This window comes from Sapajus apella, unplaced genomic scaffold, assembly GCF_009761245.1.
Source record: "Sapajus apella isolate SASKATOON/1434 unplaced genomic scaffold, GSC_monkey_1.0 scaffold1, whole genome shotgun sequence".
NCBI lineage: Eukaryota > Metazoa > Chordata > Mammalia > Primates > Cebidae > Sapajus > Sapajus apella.
In genome coordinates this window covers 85,768,264-85,781,993 of record NW_022436941.1, presented here as the reverse complement: position 1 = coordinate 85,781,993, position 13,730 = coordinate 85,768,264, and the positions used below count along the sequence as shown (strand labels likewise).

General features: G+C 35.2%; 1 long non-coding RNA gene across 1 annotated transcript in view; it reads right to left on the bottom strand.

The window, feature by feature from the left end:
- LOC116553599 overlaps positions 1–13,143 on the bottom strand; it is a 30,042-nt gene extending 16,899 nt beyond the window's left edge. Inside the window, exons 1-2 of the long non-coding RNA XR_004269831.1 lie at positions 12,927–13,143; positions 444–566 (exon numbers count right to left, since the gene is read on the bottom strand). This is a non-coding gene — a long non-coding RNA (uncharacterized LOC116553599). The remainder of the gene's footprint in view (positions 1–443; positions 567–12,926) is intronic.
- Positions 13,144–13,730: the final 587 nt, after the last annotated feature.

Genomic DNA, 13,730 nt, shown 5'->3' with positions numbered 1-13,730 from the left:
CTCATTCCAATCACCTGTTTCCATGACCAACTTCCCAATAAACTTTATGCACTTTGATGTTAGAAAACTAACATTTTATACACCTGCAATGCACCCACAAAAACTAAAATGAAAATTTTAATTAATGAAGCAAACTAATATTGTTTTCGTTTGTATTTTTAACACTTGGCATTTTGATTGGCATTAGAATGCCATGTAGATGCTGAATAAATTTGTAATGAATTCCTGAATGATTAAATTCATTCATTTAGTCAACAAAAAGAAGATAAAGGAAATGCAACTTTAGAGTCTTAAATTGGATATCAAATTTAATGTGCATTCTATATTAATAAATATTAAATTTAATAAGTAAACATTAAATTCAATATGAATTCTCATTTTTTCCTTAACTAGAGAATTCCATTTTTATTGATGTGTCAAGGCACCCTATTCAACATATTTACCTCTCGGAATTTCTTGAAATTTAATGTACCCAGGTGATGCAGTCCTAATCAATGAGCATAAGTCACTAAATGGTCCAGATTTGGCTGCCATTGATTTTTGCCTTATTTTCTCCTCCTATTCTCCTGTCGGGAAAGTGAAACAGATGATGTTAGGAGGTGCAACAGATGATTATCAACCATGAAAATTAGTCATTCCCTAAGGATGGCAAAGTGTGGAAGAAAGAACTTGGTTCTTAAATAGTGGTATCAGCTGTGGCTTGCCTAACCCCCATCCCCTTCATGTAGGGTAAGAAAAACAAACAAGCAAACACTAATTTTATCATGGTTTCTGTTAATTGCACCCTAATGCAGTCCTGATACAGTGATTATTCAGGTATCAGTAGGAGAAAATCGTGCTCACGTGCTTCAGAGAAACAGTAGTGAGTGTGAGACACATCTTACCATCATAGAAGGGCAGGAACACATACAAATAAGGCTTAAAAATATTTTTGTGATATTTTACATTCTATATTTATGTAAAAGGAATTGCCATGTGCAGTGGCTCACGCCTGTAATCCCAGCATTTTGGGAGGCCGAGGTGGGTGGATCATGAGGTCAAGAGATTGAGACCATCCTGGCCAACATGGTAAAACCCTGTCTCTACTAAAAATGCAAAAATTAGCCGGGTATGGTGGCATGTGCCTCTGGTCCCAGCTACTCGGGAGGCTGAGGCGGGAGAATTGCTTGAACCCAGGAGGCGGAGGTTGCAGTGAACCGAGATTGCGCCACTGCACTCTAGCCTGGTGACACAGCAAGACTCTGTCTGAAAAAAAAAAAAGGAATTTAGATTTTAGAGCCAAAAAAATATTAAGAATAGTTTCAATTTTTATTAAATGAGGTCATATAGTTTTATAATATTACTATAATTCTGATTAGGAAAATACAGTGGATAAATAACAATATATAATGTTCTATAAAGAATTGGATATAGACAGAAAAAAATCACTTAAGAACAGAAGGCATGAAACTCACAATTTTCTTAGTGAGGGTAGTAAACGGAGACTAATAGTCAGCAAACACATAATGTCATCAAGACGAAGAAAATATTTTTACCCTCCACATTTAACCCATTAAATGTGGGTTATATCTGATATAGTATATGGATATTAGATTTGAAATTAACCTAGAAAAGTTAATATTTAAGTTTTAATGAATCCTTTCTCTCAGCAGAAATAGGTTAAATAAGATTATCAAAGTATCCTTAGCCAAATGGAAAGGGGTGTGTGTGTGTGTGTGCACATGCACACGCATGCATACATTCATGAGCACTCATGAGCATGTGTGTGACTACATGACCGTGGAGATTGGGGCACAAATAGGAGGAAAAGAAAATGAGAAAATGAAGAACTGAAAGGACTGATACTTCCAAATTTTGTTTGTATGTCTTGTTTTCATTATAATTATGCGAGATTAAAACTCAAACTGAAGACTACATTTTACTATTTCTTGAAACAAATAATATGGGCTCAGCCTCCCTAGTCAGATCATGGAGCAGAGCAATACTTCATGAAAGGCTCTAGGATCTGTCTCCAAACCGAATATCAATCCCCTGCTCTGCAGAGTGCAGCAGGGTGTTAAGTATCAGCTGCCTCAAAGGTTGGCGTCAACCTTCTTCTTCAGCGCACCACAAACCAGAATTAATTGCAAATCAATCGAACAAAGTACAACTGATCAGTAAACCAATTAGTAATTTTAGCTGTTCATCCTGTCTTTATTTATTAGGGGGAAAAGTGGGAAATGGAAGTGCCTTTTAGACCACATATAAGATTCCTGTTTTTCCCTCACTGCCTTCTACTTCTCTACATGCTTATGTTACAAGAATGTTCTTATGGAAATGTTTCAAAAAGCTTATGTTGCCTAAATATTATGCAAATAAGATTTTAATTTTTCTATTCTGGAAATATAAATTAGCTTTGACAACAAAACAGCTTCTTTACTGGAAAAAATACTAGATAATTTATTCTATACAAATATGATATATTCTATTTTTAAATCACCACTTGAGAAAACATTTAATTGATATAACATTTTTTCACCATTTTTGTTACATTATAGTCATCCTGTCTTAAACAGTAGATATGTCAAGTTCTCTGATTTCAGGTAACTAATTTCATTACATGTGCAATGACTTTTTTCATTCTCCTTTGGAATATAATGTAAACACAAATACAAAATAAATCTATATTTCTAACCTTCTCTGTCACCTGTCAGTTCAAAAGAATTCGCCTTTAATGTTACCCCCTATGTTGCCTGTTAGTGATCGGAGGTTCATATTATTTACCTTCTATAGGCCTGTGACCTGCTGTTGAATATGAATTTTTTCTTTATTACTTAATTGCAGGGCAGAATATCAATTACCAGTGACTTACTAGGCTGGGTTTATATAAAATTACTGTGCTTGATAAAGAAATTAAATTCAAATTAGTATTGCAATTCAGAAGATGATACTTTTTTTAGTCTAGCTAAAGAGAGCTATTTAAGAAACTCCATTGTCTTATGGGCTCAGGTCATTATTAGTACTGTACTGTGAATACACATAGTAGTAGCTAAGTAAAGTAAATTTTTACATACACTAGTAAAAATACATTTAGTTTATTTGTGAACACTTGAAATTTCCATGGAAATTCATCCAGTTAACTGAGTTACAATACTCCTCTAGAAGGCTCTGCTGCTTAAATATCAGTGGTAGAGAAAATCTAAATGGTCATGGTGGTGCTTTTATTGCTGGAAAGTAATTGATCTACTTAATAATCCTTCTTTCATAGCATGTCTCCAAAAATAAATATATTTCAATAGAATATTCTAAGAAAAAGTAAAGATTAAAAAACAAAAACGGTAGAAAATAATGATTGTTTTTCCAATAAGCACTCAAAGCTTATTACACAATTTATTTAATATTAGCTATCCTCCCACCATTCTTTGTTAAATAGTTTACACCTTCTCTGTTATCCAAAAAAAAGCATTTTTAGTAATTGTCTTACATTATAGGAGATAATCCAGTCCAGAAGCAAGTGTTAATAGAAAGAGCTCAGAGAAACTCTTGGTGCCAGCCAACAAGCAAACAAGCATCAAAACAAGCAAAGCAATACAAGATGCCTTCTACAAACAATATGATTGCCAATGTTTGATTTTATGGTTAAGACATAGAGTGTTGAATGTGAAAATGATTAATGACCAAAAGACGGCTATCATTCTATAAGGACTTGGGAACAGGAGGAATTGCGTAGTAAGAAACAGACATTATCTAATGTATCTAACCTAGATTGAGTAGATCTTCTTAGGTGCACTCTGTAATTTAGTCAATTAAACTTGTGGGTGACTGTCCCACTACGACAGAACTTTAAAATGAAGACATTGTAAGATCTCACTTTTAACTGTTAACTTGTAGGCAGTTTATCAAGATGGGCACATATCTAGGAGCTGTCAAAATCCAGGAGTGCCAAAAGAAGTATACATTTGAGGACACTTAAGAAATCAACTATGAAGTTTAAACCAAGCAAATAACATTTTATTTATTTTTTTATCAGAAAGCTAATGTCCTTTCATCACTACCATTGACAAAAATTACATAATTTAATGACCAAATCTTTATGAACAGAAAATAACTAGAGATTAGCTTTGTTTTCACCAAAGCACACATTTTAGATACTGTGGGTCTCTACTGATATTCTTAAAATAAATAACCACAATCAAAGCAATTCCTAAGAAAAGTAATACAATAAATTTAAAGGTACGCATGTCATTTCCCATTAATTGATCTCTCCACATTTTTACTAGGTCACAAAAGGAGAGAGCAAACACGTTTTTCAAAGAGATATTTTTATGCCATGGCCCAATATGATCTTCACAGCAGACAACATACAGCTGGGCATTGATTTTTGTATACACTCTGACAATCATATTTTAATTGGTTATTTAGACAATTTACATTTTAAAATGATATAGTTGGACTAGTATTTAGCATCTTTTTAAATTTTTTCTATTTGTTGTGTTTCTTCTTTGTCCTTGCTATTCCCTTCTCTTCCTTTTCTGGTTTTAATTGAAAATTTTATGGCATTCAAGTTGATCAGCTCACTTACTTTTTCAGTTTTACTTCTTTTAAAAAAAATTAGCAGTTTTCCTAGAGTTTACACTGTGCATTGTTAACTAATCTAAGTCCATCTTAATTAACACTATGCCACTTCATGCACAGTACATGTATCTTACAACAGTTTTCTCAATTCTTTTCTCCCATTCCTTGTGACATTGCATGTGGCATTCTTTCTACTTATTCATACACTATGATAAACTAAAATATTACTATTACAACTACAACAAGTTATATTTTAGATTAGGTAAGAATAAGAAAAGTAATATATTGTACTTTGCTTTATTTATTTATTTTTATTTTTTAATGTGGATCCAAGCTTCTGATCTATTTTATTTTGCTTCTGCCAGAAAAACATCTTTTTTTGTTTGTTTGTTTTGTTTTTTTTTTGTTTTTGAGACAGAGTCTTGTCCTGTTGACAGGCTGGAGGGCAGTGGCACAATCTCGGCTCACTGCAACCTCCGCCTCCTGGGTTCAAGCAATTCTTCCACCTCAGCCTCTGGAGTTGCTGGGACCACAGGTGCATGGCACCACGCCCAGTTAATTTTTATATTTTTAGTAGAGACGGGGTTTCACCATGTTGGCCAGGATGGTCTCGATCTCTTGACCTTGTGATCTGCCCACCTCAGCCTCCCAAAGTGCTAGGATTACAGGTGTGAGCCACCACACCCAGCCAGAAAAACATCTTTTAACATTTCTTTTGCAAGAGGTATGCTGACAATGAATTACTTCTTTTGCCTTCACTTTTGAAGCAGATTTTTACTGGATACAGAAGTCTCTGTTGGCAGTGACTTTCTTTGACATTCTAGTCTCTTTTTGTTTGATGGTTTCTGATAAGAAGTTCACTCTAATTTGTATTCTTGTTCCACTTTAGACAAGTCATTTCTTTCCCACACTCCTAGCCCAAGGGCTTTAATCCAGATTTTTCTGTCTTTGGCTTTCTTCAGTTCTTATGGGATAGGTAAGTGTATGTTTGATGTTGTTGTAGTTGTTATAATTGCTGTTGGTGGTGGGGTTGGTTGGTTTGTTTGTTTTGGTGTGTATCCCACTCTCGGTGTTCTCCAAACTTTCTGGATCATGGAAGGGTCTTGAAGTCTGTTATTATGTTGGCAAAGTTTTCATCTTTATTTATTCAAATATTTCTTTTGACTTTTTTATTTCAGACCTTCCAGTTATATCACTGTTATATCTTTTGAAATTATCCTGCAGTGGTTACATGTTCTGTTCTGTTTTTGTTTTTTTCCTTTTTTTATGTTTGTTTTTCAGTTAAGAGGTTTCTTTAAAGTTTATACATTTCTTCCTCAGCTGTGTCAGGTAATTGTTGAGTCCAAAGACATTCTTCATTTCTGTTGCAGTGTTTGATTTCTCATGTTTCCTCTTGATGTTTTCATAGTGTCTCCATGTATCTGCTTACATTGAGTAACCTTCTTACTTGCTGTCTGGTTATTTTCATTAGACCCTTAACATACAGTTCTAATCCCAATCCCAAGGCCCAAAATTATTCATAATGGATCACAGCCAAAAGGCATCAAAAATTTCTTTCATGTACAAAGTTATGTAAAATATCAAATAAAATTATCTTCAGGCAATGTGTATATGAAACATAAATGAATTTCATGTTTAGACTTGGGTCCCATTCCCCAAGACATTTCATTATGTATAATGCAAATATTTCAAAGTCTGAAAAATTCTAAAACACTTCTGGTCTCAAGCATTTTGGCTAGGAAATAGCTTGTATTCATCATAGCTATTTTAAATTTCCTATATAATAATTTGATCATTTATGTCTGAGTCCATTACTGATTATTACTCTATCTATTTAGACTGCTATTACTTACTTGCCTTTGGCATGTTTTTTCACTTTTGGTTGAAAATTGGACATATGCATCACATCATAAGGGGCATGAAGAGATGTTTAGTGAGGATGTATGGGCCAAGACTTGGATGTGTTTAATGTTTATCCTAGCTATAGGTGCCAGAAGCTTCAAAATCCTCTAGTTCCTTTATTTTTGTCTTTTCTTTTGAGTTCGAGCTTCCCTGTGTGTTCTTCTTCAGAAAGTATTTATATTTTGCAGCTATTTCATCTCTAATACCCTGTCAAACTCAAGCATTGTTCATGCAGATAATGTGTGAAGAACAGAGAGAGTTTTATAATTTTTCAGTTGAATATTACTATCTTTGGTGACCTCGTATTTTGAGGCTGTGACACTCACAAGTGTATTTTTAGTGATACAACTTATTTTTCTCCTTCTCTTATTGCAGTGTCCCCAATCTATTTCCTTAATTCATCAATCCTTTTTGAGTATTTGTTGTTGTTCGATATTTGTTTATTTACTCCTTAGGTGGGATAGCAAGGCAACAAGTGGCTCTAATGGCAAGAGGAATGTCCTTTCCCAAATGGCATAAGACTTTGGTAAAGTCATTTGTCCTAGAATATAGGCCTTTTCTATGGAGAAGGTCATGAGTATATTTTATGATTACTCCTTCCACCCTCTGCCACAATCATGAGGGCATCTTTTCAAATTTTGTCCATGAGAACTTGTAGGGGGAGAAGTTATTCCTAGAGGTAAAAACCTATGAAAACATGATGACTCCCCTAAATCTTTAGGCCAAAGAAGTGTTACACTGTCATGTTAGTCTACACAAACACACCTTTGGACTCCAACAGTTTGTCACAATGACCATTTCAATGTTTCTACCAGAATACGGCTTCAACAACTTATGCTGTAAACAAGCATATCAACTGTGTCTCTCTGTATCAGCCTGTCTCTCCAGATTTGGAGATGGCAATTTGCCTCATAATGTCATCTCATTGGTAGAAGCAAGAAAAGTCATTAATTTTCCTTTTGTCCAGTTTTTTCTTGTTGGAGTGATGAATTTCAATCTCTTTCCATGTTAGAGCACAAAAGATACTATACAGCTATACATAAAGAAGCACAGGTTATTATAACACACCATGAGGAAGGAAAAAGATGTAGGAGATAGAAGAAGCTTTTGGAGCTGGATCACATGGATACATTAGCCATGTGAAGATTCGAAGAAAGAATTTTTTAGACAGAATGTCACAAAGCATGTAGGTGCAAAAAAAAGCAGTAGAAGTACATCATGTGACACAGTTTGGCAATAGCGTAGAGTACAAGAAGACATTAAAGTAAATGAGTTTTTCAAGAAAAATATACAAGGGCCTGCATAATTTTCTAATTTTCTAGATTAGTCTAATCACTAAGAAAGATTTGTCTGTGATAAGTGTGTCCTACTCACCATTTTAAATATTAGATATTCAAAATACCTAAGTAGTACTAGATTTTCAAATAATCTAGCTAGTATTAGATTTTCAAAATATCTAACCAGCATTAGCTATTCAAAATTCCAACCAATTAGCATTCAGTTTACTTTAGCAGAAAAAATGGTAAGGAACAGAACAACTCATTTTTTTTTCCTTCTACTTTTTTTTCTTTTTTTGTAGGAATGAGATATACAGGAACCTTGAGGCAGATTGGTTAGCAAGAGCACAATTCTTTATCTTGTTGCTTTAGTGATTTTTCAGAAATAAAGACTTTCACTTATTTTTTATTACTTTTAAAATGTTTTGATTGATACGTATTTGTACATATTTATGAGGTATCGAGAAAATAAGATGTTTGAACATCTCTTTCCTCTCTAGGAAAGCAGCTATCCCAACTCCTATATAGACAGCCATAGCAGGCAATGATGTTATGTACACAGACAAAATAATTTGTGCAATATTTTTCCACCCTTATCATACAAATGTGACTCTTGAATTTATACACTGACAGAAGAATGTTGTCCCAATAACTTTGAATCAAATAGCTAACAACACTGCTGTTTTTATCTTTCTAGTATATATTTCAACTCTCTGGATTCAAGGACTATATTCATTTATCTTTCTTTTTATTTCTGAAGAAGCAAGGACACTGACAATGCTACTTATAGAAGAAATAGGAACAGATGTAAGCTTATGATCAAGTGAGAAATTCTTATTCATTCAATAACATAATAAACGTTTCGACTTCTAAGTGGCTTGAGGAGCTTTAAATAAATAGACAGATTGCATTAAATTTAAAATTATGTATTTTTGATGATATTTATTTCAAACATAAAAATAGGCATTAACCATGATACTCTTTAATTATGAGTAGATTTCTGCCTCCTTGCAGTGGTTCTGAAACTGAATTTTCTTTGGGGCAATTGGGTTATAACAAAAGGATAGTAAAGAGAGGTGTGAACAGACAATTACTTGATAATAAACTTGAAAATGAGGGAACTCAAGAAGAGGAGGGAGCACTCAGGGATAATATGCTCTGGTTCACTTTGGATATGGACTCTCCGGAAATATTTTCTTTCCCCCAACTCTGCCTCTCTAGTCTCCTTGTATTACTCTTTAATTTCTCCTTTATTTAATTTTGTCTTCTTTTCTTGGGTTGCAGATGGATCTATTTGAATTGGAGAATGTCTTCCTGGTAATTAGAAAGTAGCTTCAAGTTTCTTAAATCACCTATGGATTGAGCAAAATCCTGTCAATACACTGTATCTGCACTCCTTAACAATATCTGTGGAGGGCCGGGGGTGGTGGTTCACACCTGTAATCCCAGCACTTTGGGAGGCATAGGCAGGTGGATCACCTGAGGTCAGGAGTTCGCGACCAGCCTGGCCAACATAGTGAAACCCCATCTCTACTAAAAATACAAAAATTAGAAGGGCGTGGTGGTGGGTGCCTATAATTCCAACTACTGGGGAAGCTGAAGCAGAAAAATCACTTGAACCCAGGAAGCGAAGGTTGCAGTGAGCCGAGACCGCACCATTGCACTCCAGCCTGAGCAACAAGAGAGAAACTCCATCTCAAAAAAAAAAAAAAAATATATATATATATATATATATATGCACATGTCCAAGGATTTTGGGAAACTCAGAATGTGCTTTTGCATTTAGCAGTCTCAGGTTTTATGGAATTTATTTCATTAATTGGAAAACAAGCATGTACCCCACCTGGTTCTTATGTCAGCATCTTCTAGCATAGGAAAATTTAATTGTTGATCTTCATTCCTTCACTGGTCTGTGCTTTTATCCCACCTATTACAGTCAATTTTGTTGTATGTTAGTACTCATTGTACTTCTGGTCATAACCTGGAAACCCAAGGTCAAGACTCCAAAAAGATGTTACTTTTCACAGGCATCAGAAAAGGAATATAGATATGAAAACTTATGCTACTTTACTATTCATCACTCCTTCAGTTAACCCAAGACACCCACCTTGGCTGGCCAAATACATGCACAGCTTTTAAGCTCAGGGTTTAGGGAGCTTTATAAATAGAATTTTAGCAAACATGGTGAATGGCTAAATCTGGTCAAAGGTGCAAGGTTAATATAAACAGATTTTCCTTGAGAGTCCAAAGGACTGTCAAATAAAAGATCAAGCTCCTCTTCCCAAAGGCATTACTTTCCCCCCGTGCCTTTAGTTTCTAATCACCTTCCTTTGCTTTCAGATTTTCACTGCCACCCAAGTCCTTCTAAATGTTCTTGCATTAAATTTTACCCTGCTCGCAGGTTAGGGCCTCATCCTGGATCCTTTCTCCTGTTCCATTGGCACATTTCTCAAGTGTGAGTCATTTACTCTAGAAATTATCTCAGGATTTCAGCAACACAATAAATGCTGATTATAACACCATATGCTAAATGTAAGAGAAGATGAAAAGAGCTTTTTGTGCTCCAGGTTTTGAAAGAAAATCCGGAGTGAGTAAGGACCAACTAGATTGGATTTCAACACACCTCATGCTTTAACTGCTTTACTTACAGGACAGAGCATTATTGCATACATCTCCCAAGGATCAATCATGTTCCAAGACAGTATAGGCTGATGCCATTCAGAAGTAGACAATATTTTCAAAAGTTCCTTTTCTATTCATGAATTTTAAAATTCACATTATTATCTTAAACAATAAGTTATTCTAGGGCACTCCAAATATTTGTACCACTCTTTTCTACCTTCAATTATTTAAAAAAAAAAAAAGCCAAAATATTATCTTTATGACTGCTAAAGGTCAAATTGGAAAACGTAGCTTTTAATCTCTTTGCTACATGGGTTTGCACTACTAAATCCCAGTCACAGGTAAAGGTAACCTTGGACAGGCCTTCCCATGTAGAAGGGGCCTGTGCAGTTTCTATTTATGACCTGAAAGAGCAGAAGGTAACTCATCTTTCTGCAGGCAATCTTGCACTCAAGAGGAGGAGGACAGATCAGATCTCCATGTGCTTATTCTCAGAGAAGTCTATCTCTCTATGTCCACAGTGATTCATGCAAAATGCTTGCAAAGAGAAAATCTTTCAAGAATACTAAGAGAGCATATTACGTGTTTTCTTCTAACATAGCACAGTATAAGTTCTTACCAGTTTATTCATAACTTCAAAATCCCAAAAGCTCTAATTCTTTTAAGTTTGCAGGAAACTCACTTGACTGCAAAACCTCAACTGAACAGATATAAACTATTTGTTTACTATTCCTACTTAGGGTCAATATTTGTTATTTTTGTTATGGACATATTAACCTGTTGGTAAGCTGTTGTCTAGTAATTCTGATCCTTTCCTCCATATTGGCTCTGAAAAGCTGGGGCTTAAACTTATCCAAACTACATTTCTCCTATGCCAACTGGTTTCCCGTCATATTGGTACCAGTACGTGGCACAAAAATCAGGCAGGAGGAGGGAATAAGGACTTGCTTCTTTATATTTGTTAATTTTCTTAACGGAAACATTTTAACTGCTCATTTTCATTTTCAGGTACTTTTGGTACATCTAGAATCAGCATCATAGCTTCAGTGGAGCAGTGCTCTTTTCCAATATTTTATATTCTGATAAACTCTTCTTGCTATTATTTTCTCTGAGTTTCTCAATGCATTCTTCTTTATGCTTTTATATCTCCAACATCTGTGTAACTAATCTATGTTAAACTTTCTTTAGTGAGATTTCTTTTTTCAGCTTTCTCGAGGTATAAGCAGCAAATAGAAATTGTACACATTTAAGGTATATAATTTGATGTTTTCATATCTGCATATATTGTAAAATGATCACCACAATTAAGTTAATGAACATATCCATCACCTCACATAGTTACTATTGTCTTTCTTTTTTATTTTTGTGCAGTGAAAATATTTAAGATCTATCCTCTTAGCAAATTGTAAGCATACAATATAGTATTGTTAGCTATAGTCCCTTGGTTTATTTGTGCCATTCTAACAAAATACCCAAGACAGGATAATTTATAAAGAACAGAAATTTATTTCTCATAATTGCAGAGTGGAAAGTCCAAGATACATGTGCCGGCTGATTCCGTTGTTTGTTGAGGGCTTCTCTGTGCTTCCAACATGGCACTTTTTTGCTGCATTCCTGGAAGGACAAAAATGCTGTATCCTTACATGATGGAAGGCAGAATGGCAAGAGGGCCAAACAGCATGTGAAGCCTTTTTTATAAGGGTCTTATGAGAGGAACCCTCATGGCCTAATCACCTTTAAGGACTCCACCTCTTCATACTATGACACAGGCCATTGAATTTCTATACCTGAATTTTTGAGGAGAAACACTCAAACCATCGCACTCGGCATGCTGCACATTAGATCCCCAGAATTTATTTGTTTTGCATAAGTGAAATATTGTACCCTTTGACACAGCTCTCCATTTCTCCCTTCCCCTCTCCCTAGCAACCACCATTGACCAGTTTAGATTCCACATATAAATGTGATCATGTGGTATTTGACTTTCTGTATCTGGCTTCTTTTACTTAACTGAGATTTCTTTTTTCTCAACTGAACGCTGATTGATATTGGCATGCTCTCCTAGAATATGCTGGCTATATTATGAAATATGTGGTATATGCATAATCTATCTTTCTAAATTTCAGAATTGCAAAATATATCTCTTTCTAAAGGTTTTGAATAAGGAATTGGAGAAAAGAATTTTTTTTTAGTGCTTTTTGGATAATTGCATGCAAATTTTCTCAGTTGGTTTTTCAAAAGACACATCCCTGTACTACATAGAGATCTCAAAATCTGGGGATAAGATTTAGGACCTAGCATTATCAAATAATCTCCCAGATTATCCTTGTTGCTATGGTTTAAATCTTTTTATCCACTAGAAAGCAAAATGTGTTACACATACTTTAGCAGCTACTTCCTTAAGACCAGAGAAGCTGTGAACCAGCCATTCCAAAATGTCATTAATTTACTACATACAAAAGCCTATGTTCTAAGTCTCAGCTTCAGAACGTTTTAGTACATTTTCACACAGCTATGAAGACATACCCAAGGCTGGGTAATTTATAAAGTAGAGAGGTTTAATTGACTCACGGTTTTGGAGGTCTCCGGAAACTCCAAAATCATGGCAGCAGTGGAAGAAGCACATCTTATGTGGAGGCAGGTGAGCGAGAGCTTGCAAGAGCTGTGGAAACTGCTTTACAAAACCATCAGATCTCGTGGGAACTCACTACCGCGAGAACAGCATGAGGGAAAACACACTCAGGATCCAATCATCTCTCACCAAATCCCGCACTCCACAGGTGGGGATTACAAGGATTGAAATTTGAGATGAGATTTGGGTGGTGACACAGCCAAACCATATCAGGGAACAGAGAGGAGACAGTCTATTCTTACAGTTATACTAGTATAACTCTGACTGAGAAAATGAAGTTTGCATATTGGTTAAAGCACAGTTTGGAGCTGGCTTCCATGGGTACAGTCCTTGGTACTGCAGATTAGAATTGAGTCATTTTGCACACTTTCTTCTGGTATGAAGCCTCTGGTTCTGCTCAGCCTTTGTAAGTGGATTCATCCAGCAGCTGCTGCTTTTTATGTTGTCTCCCCCTTACTCCCATTTAGGGATGCTTATAGAGATGCTAATGGATTTTTAACTACTGCCCTAATGTTCTACAGTTTCTGAGTTAAGTATGCAAATGAAGCTATGCCTGTAGCCCCTTAGGAAACATTCCTTCTCAATAGTGATTAAACAAGAATCATAGTGTTCAAAGGTTGAAATGAGTTATGCACCCAAATTGCCAGCAAGATAGTGAAGGTATATGAGTACAAATTGTATTTAATTGACGTTACTAAACAGCAAATAGAAAGCAATCCCTCCATGTGATGCAAATATAAAAC